The 11,440-nt window shown below is 52.0% G+C and overlaps 1 pseudogene; it reads right to left on the reverse strand.

Annotated features, from left to right (window-relative positions):
* Nucleotides 1-8,064: 8,064 nt before the first annotated feature.
* LOC119089873 (prolactin-releasing peptide receptor-like) lies at nucleotides 8,065-10,563 on the reverse strand (annotated as a pseudogene).
* Between the last annotated feature and the right edge of the window lie 877 nt (nucleotides 10,564-11,440).

Raw genomic sequence — 11,440 nt, forward strand, 5'->3', positions numbered from 1 at the left:
ATATATATTATAGATATATATATATATATATATATAATATAATCTAGATATCGATCTATTAGATAGATAGATAGATCGATATATTCATATATATATATATATATATACATACTCTATTTTTCTATATCTATATCTATATCTATATATATAATATATCTCTATATATATCTATATCTCTATAGATCGAGATGCTAGCCGATCGGAGCTCGCGCTCGCGCTCGCGCTCGCGCTCGCGCTCGCTCTCTCGCTCGCGCTCGCGCTCGCGCTCGCTCGCGCTCTCGCTCGCGCTCGCGCTCCTCGCTCAGCTCGCGTCTAGCGCTCGCGCTCGCGCTCGCGCTCGCGCTCGCTCTCGCGCCGCGCTCGCGCTCTCCATAGCGCTCCTCTCGCCTGCGCTCTCTCTAGCGCTCTGCGCTCGCGCTCGCGCTGCTCTCCGCTCTCGCTCGCGCTCGCTCGCTCGCGCGCGCTCGCTCTCGCGCTCTCGCTCGCTCTCGCGCTCTCGCTCGCTCTCGCGCTCTCGCTCGCTCTCGCGCTCTCGCTCGCTCTCGCGCTCTCGCTCGCTCTCGCGCTCTCGCTCGCTCTCGCGCTCTCGCTCGCGCGCTCTCGCTCTCGCGCTCTCGCTCACGCTCGCGCTCTCGCTCTCGCTCTCGCTCGCGCTCGCGCGCGCGCGCGCGCGCGCGCGCGCTCGCGCGCGCGCTCGCGCGCGCGCGCTCGCGCGCGCGCGCGCGCGCGCGCCGCGCGCGCGCGCGCTCTCTCGCGCGCGCGCGCGCGCGCGCGCGCGCGCAGCGCGCGCGCGCGCGCCGCGCGCGCGCCGCGCGCGCCGCGCGCGCGCGCGCTCGCGCGCGCGCTGCGCGCCGCGCACGCTCGCGCGCGCGCGCGCGCGCGCGCGCGCGCTGCGCGCGCGCGCGCGCGCGCTCGCCGCGCGCGCGCGCGCGCGCCTCGCAGCGCGCGCGCGCGCGCGCGCTCGCGCGCGCGCGCGCGCGCGCTCGCGCGCGCGCGCGGCGCGCGCGCGCGCGCGCGCGCGCGCGCGCGCGCGCGCGCGCGCGCGCGCGCGCGCGCGCGCGCGCGCGCGCGCGCGCGCGCGCGCGCGCGACGCGCGCGCGCGCGCGCGCGCGCGCGCGCGCGACGCGCGCGCGCGCGCGCGCGAGCGCGCGCGCGCGCGCGCGAAGCGCGCGCGCTCGCGCGACGCGCGCGCGCCGCGCGCGCGCGCGGCAGCGCGCGACCGCTCAGCGCGGCGCGCGCCGCTCTATCTCTATCTCTATCTCTCTCACTCTCCTATCATCGTCTCTAGTTCTCTATCTCTCTATCTACCTCTATAGCTCTTAGCTATCATCTTATATCTCTATCTATCACACTACCCTATGCGTGTGCACTGGAATCCATTACCTTTTGTGCGTTACTTTCCAGTTAGGTGCCCCTGGTCCACTCTCACGTCTCTCCGTCCCCCCCAATTATTTCCAATTCCCGTCGTACCGAAGTTTCCGTTCACATGCCTGTGATAGATGCATTTTTAGTTCACTAGCATAAATGCATAATGAAAAGTTTACGCCTTCTTCGTTTAAAAGTTTGCTCCCATTCACACAGTGCGAAGTTCTCTCCTTTGCCACTGCCTTTCAAAACAGGTACGGGTTTGTCCATCTGTGCCAAAAGCTTATCGGGAAAGCAAAGTTCTTGAAAACATCAAGAACTTGAATGGCTGTTCTAGTTTGGGTAAAATCATGTAGCGGACGAAGTCTTCTTGGTGAAATGTATGGCGACAACCTCACAGAGAACGTGGCTCCTGAAAATCCGGACACGTTCTAAGGTGCCCTTGGGTAGCCTTTGCTTTTTATCCAAAACATATGTTGCATGTTTAGACATCTACCAGCTGACTAGCAAAGTGCATTCTATTCATTGATCTGATTTAGGCATTCCTACCATTGTTTGTTCAGTTATCCATTTTTCTGGGCAGTAAAACGAATGCCCTCGGAATTTTGACGATTTTTCCGAAACGGCTTGAAGAAGTTGTTGTAACTTTCTGACCCTTCCTAAATGTTGTTTTGATTCATTATGCCGAAATTTCTTGTGCAAGACCGGCGCAGGGGTGGTTTCAGGGATTGGCATTGGGAGGATCCTGCAGTGAAACATGGGGGATTGGCATTGGGAGGATCCTGCAGTGAACATGGCGGCCGTGGCAAGATGACGATTATTATACAAGACTGGATTATACACATATACGGATGCGCACTGATTTGTGCCTACAGGAGCAACTAACGTTTCCAGCGGATAAGACATCCGCGGAATTATTACGGCCATTGTAAAATAGTTAAGCTGCCTGGTTAGAGGCAGTACCAGGGTTTGAAACGGAAGCATGAAATGAAAAAAGTGAAATGAGCCGTGAAATGGTTGGCCTAACCGGTAACCACAAGTGGCCACATCGGCACCAAGCCGCGAATGCATTTGTGCATGATTGACAAATACTGAATGCCGATGTCATAGATAGATGGCTACACAGATAGACGGCTAGATAGATGCATACATAATATTTATATATACATATATGCATACAGATAGACATGTACATAGATATAAGGATAAAAATATAGAACATTCGATAGCTAGATAGCTAGATAAACAGCCAGACATGTAGATAGATCTAGATCTCCTAGGTGCCTGCTTTCGAATTCGCCAGTACTTGCGCCGCTCCTTTTCAGCACTACCGGGATATCTTCACATCTGACACGCGACCCTGAGCAGCACCGGCCAATGCATTGACAATGGTGTATCCATATGGAATGGCGTATTAATGTCATAACACTGCGTGTCAAAGGTTGACAAAACCTTCTCCCAGGCCACGTCATCTGTTCAACGTTCAGTTTGGTTGGTTGTTTCACTTGGTTGCAGCACGTAGTTGATACACCAATGCCCATTTCCTCGTGTTTGTTAACATTTGCCATACATTATCACACGAGGTATGGACAACCGTTTATTCAATAGTGATATATATATATATATATATATATATATATATATATATATATATATATATATATATATATATATATATATATATATATATATATATATATATATATGCATATGCGGCTGTGTGTGAGCCTAGATGTGTGCGCGGTGTGTGGTGCGCGCGCTTGCGTGCGTGCGTGTGTTTTGCCAGTTTCATAAGCTTTCTTGCCCGAAGGATATTCCCGAACTTTTGTTTTGACTGACAAAAACCGAACCTGGTGTGATCGGTATTAGGCTATCAAACTCGGGGAGTCCGCCTTCCAACAGCAGCCCACCGGTCGCTGTCGTCCCGGGGTGCCAGCCCGCCAACAGGCGCCCCCGCCGTCCATGGCCCGGTCGTCTCGCGCCCGGCGGTAATCCTCCGTTATTGGGATTCATCGCGGAGCGCGCAGTGTTTTAGTAGTCATATTTCTTGCCGTTATGGGGCGCCAGTATTTTACACGGCCCCGATTAATTCTCGGCAGAGCATGAGGGCCCGGCTAGTGAGACGCGACCGCCGCATAAATCGGCGGCGAATGCCCGCCCCGGCGTATCGCCGCCGGCCACTGCGAGAAGAACTCCGCGCCCCTCCCCGACGGCCGGCAACCGACTCGGCGAGTGACGGCCGCACGTGTCAACACCCGCCGGCGAGTGGGCCATTGTCGGATGCTGTGTGGGGGACGCTGTCTCGCGTGCGAACCAAGGAGTTGGCCGTGATTCTCAGTGGGCGTGTTGCTAAGGAACCGCGGCACCATTGTTGGAACACAGAGGCGCTCCGGAACTGCCTGCGGGCCGCTCTCAGACTGTTTACTGCGGCTCTCACAGCTCGCAAGAAAATGTAAGAAATAAGGTTCACCACCCTTGGTTTTTCAATTTGGTCCACACGCCACAGCACTAGAGATTTTTTACATCATCACGACAAACACATCCACTCAGGTCAACGTTATAGGCATTCACAGGTAAGATGTTCGTGCCCGTACCCGCTCTCCACCTGCACAGTCATACAGTTGCTCAGTCACTGCTTATTGGCTCAATCCATCCGCTAGAATCATTGTTCTCTTGACCCCCCAGTAAAGGGTCTCCCTCGGAAGTCCTCTCAACTCCTTAAGCCAGGGGTTTAAGGCGGGTACCTTTACACATCCGTTTGACATATTTAGGCGCAGTCTCAAGCCCAGCTGTCAATGAAATACGTCTATCCTACTTTGTCCTGAACTATCCTCACACCTATTTTTTTTTACCACTAAGCGATTCACGTGTTGTACACGCACTCGTTACAGCTCATCACCATTGATCTCAAAATGGTGTGTGTGGCCGTACAGCACTCAGTCCTCTAAAGTCAAACAAGATGTCAATGCTCAAGTTCACTTGCCCCCTGGTTGCTAGGCAGGATTGTCGGGCTTTAGTTTCACTGAAGGATTGAGGCGGTATATTGGTATTCCGTATGGAATGATTGTTCGATTTATTGTCCTCGTCTGATGTTAATGTATGTCACCTGCACATGCTAACAAAGGTGTTATGTTAACGAATATGTTCACTGCACATGCTAACAAAGTGGCCGATGCCCGGTTTTCCGGGAGGGGACTTCGACCACTCGCGGTGACTCATGAAGTCCAACACACTATTCCCGTTTTATGTCAATCTTGATTTACAAAATAATCTACCCCCCTATGTATCGTTCGGAGGACGGTTTTATGTAGACCTTACTTTTGGGGTACATATTTATCAGGTAATCTTGGGTCCACAGCTACGCGTAAGCGAGCGCCTGCAGCAGCTCTGAAAGGGTTCGTTCTGAACAGTCCCCAAATTCATTGTGCGAGGACAGATATTTTAATGACAAGATCCTGGCAGAAAAGAAACAAGAACATTTAGCCATGAACTCATGCCAATGTCTACGACCCTTTATGAATCTTGTCCTGCATGCAAAAAATATGCTAAAACGGCCGCCCTTGCTGCATCATCCTAGACGATCTGCAAAAATTTCGACACCAGAGTCAGCGTGAACGTTCGCAGTCCTTCGTCCGCAGAACTGTCTGTCTGGCGGACTGTGAGCCGTTTGGGGTGAATGTCACGTAACGTAATAACGATGCATTGAAAAGCTGGCGCCTGCATGTTAACACGCCACAGACGAAGTCGGCTGTCAGACTTGGAAGCACTGGGCTGATCGCGAGACGACGGTGTGGTGGTGGAGGGAGGCGTAGCCATCCAACGCCGACGGCTCGTGCCTGGCAAGCCTGCCACCCTTGCTGAACCCCAGGCGAGTGTCACTCGAACGTTCCGGCAAGGGCAATCGGTGAACCGGACAAAGGTAAGCTTCAGCTGCCCGGATTGCGCACTGAAGCGGCAGAGCGTGATTTTGGTTCCCGCGCTGTCAGCATGTGGAACAGTCTGCCTGCTGAGGTGGAAGAACACAGAGTTTTGAATTTTGAACGAACTGAGGAAGTTATCATGCGAATCATCTTTTAAAGCTGGCACATCGACTTGGCTCTCACCAACTGGTTGTTGGCTCCGTCACCAGCAAAGTTCTACCGAACTCGTCTTACTATCGCTGCCGTATTTTTGTGCATACTTTGAACGTCACTTTTACTTTACCTGTCGTTACTTTCTTTTTACTTCTTGACGTTACCAACCTTCCATATTTCAACACGCGCCCGAGTGGCAGGTTGAATGCGACGCGCTTGGATGGGGTCAATTTAACCCCACTTATATCTAACAAAAAAGTTTGAAACATCATATTCACAGGAGAGGTAGCGCTGTACGTGACCTCTTTTGTGTGAATTTTTAAGTATATAGGTCATGACGTGCGGTCCAAATAGGGTCAGACAATGTCAAACTACAGCTCGGTGTCCAAAGTGCCCTCAGACACCTTCACAAAACCACATTTAACCCACACGCCTGTTCTAAAAAAATGTTCTAGTCATGACCTGCGGTCCAAATAAGGTCAGACAATGTCAAGCTACAGTGCAATGTCCGAAGTGCCCATAGACACCTTCATGAAACTACATTTAACCTACACGACTGTTCTAAGAAAAGACGTGACTGGTGTCCCTTTCAGTTAAGTGACCTCACTGGACCTTCAGAAAGTCACGGTGGCCAAAAACCTCGTGCAGTGCTATTGCTTCGAGTCAAATGAGGTTCAAGGATTATGCTGGATGGCATTGTCCTAAAAAAAAAACAATGGATGATCGAGGTCATTTTAGGTCATGGACCTCCGAACTTTATAGAGTCCAAAAATATGCTTGTTAACGTCCCTATGATCAACTATTTCGGACTAAGCGCTAAAAAATACCATGACACGGGTGTTCCAGCATAAAAGCAGTTTGGCTTTGGCCTTAGCCCAACCTTCATGCCTGAACCAAGGTCACTGGAATTAGTAGTTCTCCTGAATTCAATTATCCAATAGCGTAAGAGACTATTTCAAACATGCATGGCTTCTTCGAAAGGCTCCGTTGTCGCACGCGGGTTGAACAATTCTCAAGGAATTTAATTTCCTGACAGACGATAGCCATGGCCTGTCTGACCTGCCATAGGTCAGCAGCATTACAAAGTTTGGCGCAGCTACGCCGTGCCGTTCAGATACTATTGTGGAAAAATTATTTTAAAAAAAAACTTCTTAAAAAACTTTCAGTAGGGGCGAAATTCACCCCCACCAGATCGCGTGTCAATCGCATTTCATTGGCGGGAGCACAAAACGTAATCAGATGAAGAGCTCAATATAATGACCATGGCTGCAACTTTCCAATCTTGCAGTCCATCACCCATCCGAAAGCACGTCCTCGCGCGCGCGTTGCTAAAAACTACACAACCACAAAACGGCACGAACTACTGTAGGGCCTGCGAAACTCCGACCAGAGTCGGAAAGATCACGTCTTTTGAACGGTAGCGTCATAGAGACGGCCACTGAACGTTTCCTGCAGCTGACGTAGTGTCCCTGTACTTATGACCTCGCTGTCCATTGAGCAGAATATTGTTTACTTTTCCTTTGATAGCAAGGGCATTCCAAATACTTACAAACACAGCACATTGCGATCTTGGGTATACAAAGACGCCAATTATAGCGGATGACATGTGTCACAACAGGGACTGTAATATGCATGCTAATGACCATACGGTTTCGCCGTTGGCATCCAGCATACTTCAAAGACTTACAAGCTATTGGGAAGCACGCTGACTTCCCGAGATAGCATCCCAACTGAAACGCGAGGGCCTGATTGCGCATCGTGCGTCAATGCAACAACCGAAGCAGACAATCTACGCTCCTTATTGTTCAGAGCTGGATAACATCCAGCCAATTTCAACAGGGGCTTATCAGTGAGAACTGCGATCATTAGTCCTTTACTTACAAAATTATAATTAAATGCGAGCGGTCATGGGACCCGCCGTTTGCTCATCATCAGACCGGTCAGAAGCTGTAAGCCGAATGTTAAAATGCACGGACGGCTGCAACCGTTCAACATATCGGTTCACGCGTTAACAGTCCGATCTCTCAATCGGTTACGAACTTAGATGTTGTTCTATAAATGGTATCTTTTACCTATTTCGTACCTTTATTTTCACTATTTTTACCGCCTCTGATAGGTCAGTTCTCACCTAGAGATTTGTGTCAGTACTCACCTTGCAAGCCGGTGTGCAGTGGCGCCTCAGTTCCCATCGACGGATCGGCGAACATCCTGTCCGTCCTCACCTACAAATATATGGGTCCAGCATTACAACTATGTGTCCAGTATCACTCCACGCCTCGCCGACAGCTCGTTGACGGACGCTGTCTCCGTCTCCACCCCACATTGGTGATGACCTTTGGCTCAGTCCCCATCTACAGGTCCGTGCCGAGGTTTGCCTCAGTCTTCAACAGGTAGATCGGTGGCGGGCTTTGTAGCAGTCCTACACGTACACCTCAGTTACGGTTGCCGCCTCAGTCCTCCCCTACAGATCGGTAACTAACGTGGCCGGCAGGGTGGCGGTGGCGGTGGCGTCCTGCACGCGCTGCAGTGTCACCTGCTCGTCGGTGGAGGGCGCCAGGGCCTGCAGAAGCAGCACCTCCTCCGTAGCCGGCTCGAAGGGCGTCACCACATGGGTGACGCCTGTGTCTTAGGTCTCGTGGTCCTCGGTGACGCGCCCGGTAGACCCGCGCCGCAGCCCGCTCCGGTCCAGGCGCAGCATGCCGTTCTCAGGCCGGGGGTCGCGGCCGCCGCCGCAGCGACGGAAGCACGGCAAAATCTCCTTGAACTCTTTGCGGAAGTTCTCGTTGAGCCAGGCGTACAGGAAGGGGTTGTAGCAGGTGGAGCTCATGGCGAATGGCGTGCGCCACGAAGAAGAAGAGGTGGAAGTACTGCCAACGGTCCCAGTCCAGGCCCAGGTTGGTCGAGATGTCGTCGAGGATGTTCATCAGATTGAGCGGCAGCCAGGAGAGTCCGAACACGGCAACCATTGCGATCAGCATGCGGTTGGTGCGCCTCTTCCTCTCGCGGTCCGCCTGTTCCTTTCGCGCGCTCTTGGAGCCCGGCTTGGACCTGGCCCGGCTCGACAGCTTGAATGATATCAGCGTGTACGTCACAGTCATGATGATGAACGGGATGACGAACTGCAGGACGGTGGTCACGCTGCCAAACGTCAGCCTGATGTCCTCTGGGAAGTCCTCTTGGCACAAGTACGTGTCTTCGTCGATGGGAACGTGCTGAACGAAAACTGCGTACGGCATGGTTGCTCCCACCGAGAACAGCCACGTGCAAAGAATCAGAATGAAGCAGGTCGAGGGCATCATACGGGGGTCGAAAGGGATAGATGATAACGAAAAAAGCGGTCGATGGCAATGGTGGTGAGTGTGAGGGAGGATATGTAGATGCTGACTCCTTGGGTGCACGTCACCAGATGGCACAGGGCCTTTCCGAAGATCCATCTTTGCAGAAAGGTGTAAAGAGGTGTGAAAGGGACGCAAAGGACACACAGAAGTATATCAGACAGCGCCAGGTTAAGGATAAAATAATTAGTGACAGGTCTGCATGGTTTTGTTCCGGAAGACCGCGTACATAACAATGCAGTTTCCGAAAACACCTAACAAAAAATCGTCGAATAGATCATATAGAACACAACCTGGACTGGCAAGGTATGGACCAGGTTTTCTTCGTAGTACGTACTTTCCGTGGCAACTTCGGCCAGCAGCTTTGAGCCGTTGGTTTCGTCACCCACTTGGTTCCGTGCTGGTTCTCGGGTAATGAGAAGTTTGACAGGGGATCCATGACCGTCACTCCACGGCTGCACTCCGTATCGCTGCCACACAAACGCACGAAGTCCTCGCCGCGAAGGCTGCTGTGATCGATGGAAGCTTCAGTTAGCGGGCACAGCTCATTGGGACCAATGCCGGCCAGCCTAGGTCGTCAGCTGAGGCCAGGTCAGGGCCCCGGCTGAAATCAGAGCGGCGACCCAGACGAGACGGCACCTCGGCGCGGCGCGATGGGAGCAGTCGCTCAGTGTGACCCGGTCACGACTGACGACCGCCGTGACCCGATAGGGCGGTCGGTACCCGGAGCTGCTCCCGACGCCACCCGCGCCGCCCAACTGACTGCGCCGCGGGCCGACCGGCCGCTCCAGCCCGCACCTGTTGCTCGAGTGGAAGGGATGTTCCGCTGACTCCGCGCAGCTACGACATGGTATCGACCCGGTCTGCGCAACGGGGGGCCACCCCACCCCCACAGACTTGTGCCAAGGATTTGTGCACTTCGGAGTGTCAGCGTTGATAATGAAAATCCGAGGTTTTAGGTGGGCGTTAATTGCTGGGTCGCGCAATCCGCGTTATCAGCATGTAACAGCGACGCATCGCTCAGCCTGGTGGAGCGGGTCGGGTGTCCCGACAGGGTGGTACTGAATGTTTTAGAACAAGGCGAAATCAATGGTTCTGTAGAAGCACTTTTCGTTCACAACACATGGCAATAAAACAACGCAAATATGTCCACTGTTCAACATATCATTTTGATACAACTAACGTCCCCAACGTTCCGCTCCCCAGTGATAACACCACTGCGCGGTACTCATGCTACTCGACCCCAGGAGCTGAAGCTAAGAGTTTGCATACACAATGAATCTTTAGCACAGTACAGACAATGCACTGGCCATAGCTATTGTACTGTATAAGTTGGGAAGACATGACGATGCTTTCTACGGATTTCATTCAACATTTTGTGTTGACGGTCCTAGTCCCTTTAGAGGCATTGAAACTAATAAAAACATTTCGTTGTTGATTTTTCTGACATCATAGAGCTCATATTACAGACATGAACTTTTCAGCCTCAACAAATCTGGTTGGCTTCAATGCCACCAATTTGCGTGTTGTCTTCGGTCCTAATGCAATGAGCTAAAACGCTGCAGTAATGATAGCACTGCCATGCGGTGCACCTGTCTGACTCGCCGAATTGCCAAAAAAGAAAGAATTGCTAGCAAAAAGATGGCCGCTAGACGACTAAGTTATGTCCTTAAATGCCACCGCTCACACAACTGCATAATATTTTTTTACGTGGGTCTAACCCCCGAGCATTTAGATAGGAAGCATCACATGAAGCGTACGCTTTGGGAGCCTTCGGCGAAGCCCGTCATGTCGCGAAGCTGCGAAATACGCAGTCTAGTCTTAAATTTTCGTCTACATGAAGTGGTCTGGGAGTGGTCGGTCCAAGGAGTGATGGAAACGACTTATGATCTGACAACACAAACTTAAGACAAGATGTTGCAGATGTTGCCGTCCAAGGAGTGATGGAAATGACTTACGATCTGACAACATCAACTTTACACGAGATGTTGCAATAAGATTTTTAGACCTTAACGGCAAAAGTTCTTTTAGGACCCAGGTATCGACATGCCTTCATGACCTAACACGTCATTTGCTAGGCGACCGTAATTTTTACGCGTCCTGAGGTCGATTGATTTTAGATCACACGCCGCCAAAACGGATAAGCGCACTATCTTTCATGTGCCTATGCTCTGTTCATGTTAAGTGACGCTAGATCTTTTTTGTAATTTAAAAGAAGTCACAGCTTATGCACATGTATTTCCAGGCCCGAGTATCCGCGTGCAACGTCCCAAAGCCCTGGCCCGGAACTCACCTGGGCCTCGTACCACACGGTATGACACTGGACTCAAGAACTAATCAAGTCCTCATGCAGGGAGAAGGGCAGGGCTAGGCTGATGTTTTTCCGTACCAAGCCACGGCTCATGGAATTGTGAGCTGTTTGTGAGCCGAGTGCCTTTGGTCGCAACGCTGCAGATGTCATGTACTTTGCGTGAACTGGTCTGGCGATGCTTGGTGCTTCAAAACCGCGTGACGCCTTTTCGACCAAACTGACACTAACGTCAGTTATCACGCATAGTGTTCTGTCACCTGCTGACTTCTTGGTTAAATTGCACTAGAGCGTAGCCATACGATACGTGGTAGTGCCAGACATTCGAGGCCGTACGTGGCGACCGCTGAACAGCGCTG

The sequence above is a fragment of the Pollicipes pollicipes genome, unplaced genomic scaffold, assembly GCF_011947565.3.
Source record: "Pollicipes pollicipes isolate AB1234 unplaced genomic scaffold, Ppol_2.1 Scaffold_3087;HRSCAF=3621_pilon_pilon_pilon, whole genome shotgun sequence".
NCBI lineage: Eukaryota > Metazoa > Arthropoda > Thecostraca > Pollicipedomorpha > Pollicipedidae > Pollicipes > Pollicipes pollicipes.